The 6,000-nt window shown below is 32.7% G+C and overlaps 1 protein-coding gene across 4 annotated transcripts in view; it reads right to left on the reverse strand.

Annotated features, from left to right (window-relative positions):
- LOC128983323 (ras-GEF domain-containing family member 1B-like) overlaps positions 1–5,612 on the reverse strand; it is a 29,059-nt gene extending 23,447 nt beyond the window's left edge. For 2 of the 4 annotated variants that reach the window (XM_054402571.1, XM_054402568.1), the window contains exon 1: positions 5,412–5,612. The gene's annotated coding sequence lies outside the window, so the exon portion shown is untranslated. The remainder of the gene's footprint in view (positions 1–5,411) is intronic. The other 2 variants (XM_054402570.1, XM_054402569.1) reach the window with 2 other exon arrangements.
- Between the last annotated feature and the right edge of the window lie 388 nt (positions 5,613–6,000).

Here is a 6,000-nt window from a genome sequence, read left to right on the forward strand (position 1 = left end):
GACAACTTTACTGTCGAGTCGCAATTAATTGCCTGGATATTGTACGCAAGCCTTGGAATACTAGATCACTGTAATTATACACGTATTACCATAGTGTTACGTTTCGTCACAAATGAAAAATTAAACATACTCATCAAGTTTGATTGGATTATTGGTTACTTCGTGAAATATTAACTTCCAACAAACATATTTTGAAAAACAAACCATGTCAATTATGTCAGTCTGAAATGTGTGACGCAGTCAAGGAGAGACTTTTAATACTACTACATATACAGTATTGTGTTTGGTACAAAGTCAACACGCTGGAGTTTTTGGCATCTATGAGCATCAAAACGAAAGTAATTCGGTCCCGGGCGAAGGTTCAGATCTGAGGTAATAGCTCATTTCCTATATGGGAAATTCACTAAAATTTCACGATTCTATGCAATGAACAGATGAAATTGTATTTTGACATTCTATATCAAAAGACCTCTTTGAAAAGAGCATGACACACAAATTTCAAAATTGACATATTATGATTTGCGTCGCTCGCCAGATGTGGACAACCGAGTTAAGGGAACAAAAATTACGATTTATCTTCAAATACAGAGGTTAAATATTTTACACTGTAGAGTTTATAAACTCTGAAACACAACAACTCTAATCAGCCAAAGTTTTTTCGCAAATCGGTATATTGTCTAATTTCTGGTAAAATGTTTTAAAAAATAAAGTAAAATAGATTCAAAAGAACTCTATCCGTAACTTTATTCGTAACATACTTTTTTCTTTGTAATCAAGCCATTGTAGCTTTCCAGTTAAGAAACAAGGGAAGTAGTTAGCGTTACTACCAACTTCTCTACTTTAAAAGTTCCTTCTTTCTTTTATTTTGGAGGTAATTAGGTGTTTCAAATAAGAAAATTCTTGAAAACTAACGTGGCTACAACTTAACATGTAAAACAAGTTTGCAACAAACTTCATTTAATACTGTTAAAATTTCTATGGGGCTAGGTAGTTAGCTAAAGTTTATCCAGTACTATGAACCTGATAGTCTGTGAGGTAGTCTAAAAACATTAAAATATAGTTACAAATAAGTAGGTACGCCAGTGATATGATGAGCTTAGTGATATGATAGAACAAACAACACCAATCTGGAACCAGCAATATTTGGCATATCAGGTCAAGACGACATCACTGAGGTGCCGTGTTTAGTATTAAACCTTGTTTGATTGCAACACACCTAAATACTCGACCTAAATCTTTATGCAATCTGTCATTTTCTGGACTACCTTTTAGGTAAATGTAGGTAGTAGGTATATAATATGTACACCGAAATAAATTAGGGACATCATCTGTTACATTTAGCCTTAAGTATATTCTCATTGTACAGTTAACCATTATGTTATCAATACTTGTTTGATTTTAATCCTCCAGAAATTTTTACTTTACTACTAGTTCTTAACTGAAAATATTTAATACAGCACGGAGCATTGTGAATTAGTTTTAAGAAAACCTTGCGTGTTCATGCGTCTAACGTGTTTCTGTGAGAAATCTGTAGTAGACCTAGGCATGTTAGGCTAGGTACTTAACTATGCTTTGAGGGGTAAGGAATGGGAAACACCAATTTGTTATCCCATAACCCCCCCACCCATAAAACCCCGTTCTCATAGACAGATCGTGCTGGTTTGCGAACTAGTTCGAATAACCGTATGTTCAATATTCTAAACGTATAGACGTATGTGTCTAATATTCTTTATTTAGTTTATAATCACTGTTTGTAGCCAATGTTTTTTTGGAATAAACTATATTCATTCATTCATTCATTCAAACGTATTCACCAAATTTAATCAATTAGGATGTTTTTTGCCAAATTATTTGGGAAGAATTAAGTGAAAGGATGGTACAGAAAATTATCAATAAACATATTGAAATTCATGAATGAAACCTTATCTAGGTATTGTACCATTACAACACTAAAATATATACAGGGTGTTTTTTTAAAAACTTGCATCTTTATTTATGTAAAAACCGCAATAGATAGAAATATGCAGTTGGCGGTAATCATCTATTGACGTAGGGGGCACAATATTTTTGAATTCAACGTTACATTCACATTCCCCCCTTTCCCCCCCTGCCCCCAACTTAATTTTTTTAAATAGCAAGGTACCCCTTGTGACATATCAAATAAAAGAGCATAAAAAAAGAAAATGTTTGATGAAAAAAAATTGAAAATCGGTTCATAAATGTGAGAGATATTCCCCCCCTCCCCCCCGGAACTTAATTTTTTTTAATAGCAAGGTACCCCTTGTGACATATCAAATGAAAGAGCATGAAAAAAGAAAATATTTGGTAAAAAAAAAATTAAAATCGGCTCATGAATTTGTGAGATAATCCCCCCCTTTCCCCCTACCCATAACTTGTTTTTTAATAGCAAGGTACCCGCCCTTGTGACATATCAAATGAAAATAAATTTCACCAAACATGTTCTTTTGTCATGCTCTTTCATTTGATATGTCACAAGGGGTACCTTGCTATTAAAAAAAATTAAGTTCCGGGGAGGGGGAGGGGAAATATATAGCAAATTTATGAACCGATTTTCAATTTTTTTTCATCAAACAATTTTTTTTTTCATGGTCTTTCATTTGATATGTCACAAGGGGTACCTTGCTATTAAAAAAAATAAGTTGGGGGCAGGGGGTGAAAGGGGGGGAATGTGAATGTAACGGTGAATTCAAAACAATTGGGCCCCTTACGTCAATAGATGATTCCCGCAAACTGCATATTTCTATCTATTGCGGTTTTTACATAAATAAAGATGCAAGTTTTTAAAAAAACACCCTGTATGTGTTTATGTTTTTGCATTTGCGTTTGTCACGTTTTATAACAGTTCCTTGTAAAAACACGTGTTGTTAGCACCATTTCCAAGATAGGTATATCTATTATGGGATGCCATTGATATAATTATTTATGTAAAAGGCAATGGTTACTTTTTAAAACGTTTTTATTAGCTCGCTTTCTTGTCCGATACAAATTTTGCAATCAATTTTATACTAACTTCCCGATGAGCTAGAAACTTGAAACTTGAAACATAGCTCACAAATGGAAGACAATGCAATATTATATAATTTAATTTTCAAATTTCCCTTGGGCTACGCCCCATGGGCTTGTTTTATTAATTCGCTTTCTTGCAAATTTTGATACTTCCCGATGAGCTAGAGACTTGAAACTTGAAACATAGCTCACAAATGGATGACCATGCCATATTATATAATTTTTATTTTCATATTTCCCTTGGGCTACGCCCCATGGCTTGTTTTTTATTAGCTCGCTTTCCTACAAATTTTGATATAAATTCTAAACGAAGTTCCCGATGAGCTAGAGACTTGAAATTTGAAATATAGCTCACAAATGGATGACAATGCAATGTTATATCATTCAATTTTCATATTTCCCTTGGGCTACGCCCCATGGGCATAGATATTTTCCATGTTTACATTTTGAAAAAATGTAAATATATCAATTAATTTAAGTCAGCTGTAAATACTTAAATTTGACAGTTCGAAGAGCAGAGGTTAAGAGGTACAGGTTATGCTCCCAAGAGATTCTTTATACAAACAAACATTTCAAAATAAATATAAACAATCTAATTGTATATATAAATGTGTTTGTTAATAATGGCAATTGTTATTTATTTAGTATTCTATAAAGTAAACAATACATTAAATAGATTGATATATTTATAGTTAGTAGGTAGGCCATAAATTCAATCTAATACATAAATTTATATGAAAAGAAACTCAAATAAACCTTAGATTTCCCACATGCCTCTGTCTTAATCTGATATAGATGCTTGAAATAGTTTTAACATCCACACACATTAAAAACTAAAAAGTAGAAAATAATTTATAAATAAAAAAGTTTTTTTAAAACAAAACGTTTTTAAACGCACTAAAAAGTAGAAAATAATTTATAAATATGTGGAGATTATAAGTACTTGTAAGATTTAAAACGAAAAACGTGGGGTGCATGCAATTGATAATAATACATAGGTGAAGGTAATTGTAAATTATCTATTGCATGCACGTTTTTCGTTTTAAATCTTACAAGTATTTATAATCTCCACATATTTATAAATTATTTTCTACTTTTTAGTGCGTTTAAAAACGTTTTGTTTTAAAAAACCTTTTTATTTATAAATTATTTTTAAACTAATTTTAAGGTTTATAATTGATTATACAATGTATAACTTTATTATATTTTTTAGAGTGAACGCCCGTGTTTAACTCCCTAGATACCATTGAAAACTTATCTGGTCCGTATGTTATGATTGCAATGCACTGAATAAAAGCTATATAAGTTTTAAAAGGCATCTTTTACTTTTGCCTAGCTAAACTTAAATTTAAACTGAATATCGTCAATGCATATTTCAGCTTCTAATGTATTTTTCATCACATAATCTTGTTTCTCAATAAAAAATTAAATAGAGAATTAATTTAAATTATTGTTTGAAAATGTAGCAAAATATAAGCAGGTTATGTTGCAACTTAATTAGTACGAAATCTCATAGAATTTTGTAAAAAATAGCCTGGACGCATGAGCATTTACTACTAAGAGACACATATAAGAATGAATTAAAATTCGTAAAAAACAGCTCGACAAAAAGGAGGTTCATTTCAGGTAAGATTATATAAATAATAGTTTTTATGTTTGTTTGGGCGAAAAGTCAAGATTCTGACATATGCTGTACTATTTTCTTTGGTTAATAACATAAACGATAGTCTAAAAACATACCAGATTTGTAATTTATATGCTGTTAGTTTTTTATAGGTTTACGTAAATAATGCTGAATTTAATAATTACGATGTTTTACCTGAAACATGATGAATATATAGATTTTCACTATCACAGATTGATGAAAATTCTTAACAAAGTCGCATGGTGTTAAGAAATCGATAAGTACAATGTTACAATGTAATCATGATCACTAAGTCAAGATTCATTACATGTACAAAATGTATACACAAATGGATTCAGATTGAACTAATTTTTGTCATTTTAGAGGAACTACAGACAATTAGGAAAAGTCATGTATGACCTCCTCGTAGCGCTAGTACCATTGATAAATTAATTTAATCCAATACTTTACGTCGATAATTTTTTGAATATTTACCAATTTAACTTTATAATTTTATAGTTTTTTATATTTTTTTACGTGGATAGCGAAAAGATATATCTTTACATATGTAGAGTTTTATTTACTTTCTAAAAGTAGGGCCTAAAGGTGTGAATATTATTGACATCCTACGCCAAAAAAACGTCAACAGGTAAACAAGTAAGGCATCATATAAATGGCCTGAATCTACACAAAATTAGGACTGGACGAATAACAATCAAACCATATTATTAACTAAACGTATCAAGCTGTTTGCTTATACCGTCAAGCGGGCATATTAACCTAACATCTGTACATGGCATGCATCACTAAGCCGTAGGTAGTCCAGAAAGTTGACCGGCACAATAGTACACTTGAGTATTTAGATTGTTATATGGTTCACAGCAATAACAGCGCACCAAACACTGGGCCCGTTAGCAGAGAGCGTGTGTCGCACTACACGGTAGGTGCCCGGCCGTGCTGTCGGCGCGCCACTGCCACCGACAGAGAGGGTGGCTCACGGGGGTGGTGCGCCACCCAGGGGTGTATAGAGGGACAGCACGCCACTAGTCGGCGTCCACCGATATGCGGGGATGATTTGGCCACAATCTGTATCGGAGTGAACATTCTTGGTTATATATGATCCCTTGACTGCCGGTGACACGGTCGCTATTTGAATAAAGGGAGACCAACCAGTCTTTGTGAAAAACGTCAACCCTCGTCAGAAAGAAACTGTTTCTTATGTAAATATATTCAACCCCGGTAAACCACTTTACTTTGAGGCTATTCCGCCTTTTAATTTCTCGACGAGGGGTGCAATTAAACCGAGAACATGGGATTAATTATGCTTTTGAATTAACAAGAGACACTTC

The sequence above is a fragment of the Macrosteles quadrilineatus genome, unplaced genomic scaffold (genome assembly GCF_028750875.1).
Source record: "Macrosteles quadrilineatus isolate MER2022 unplaced genomic scaffold, UCM_ALF_1.0 Scaffold_1__1_contigs__length_201487025, whole genome shotgun sequence".
Classification (NCBI taxonomy): Eukaryota; Metazoa; Arthropoda; class Insecta; order Hemiptera; family Cicadellidae; genus Macrosteles; species Macrosteles quadrilineatus.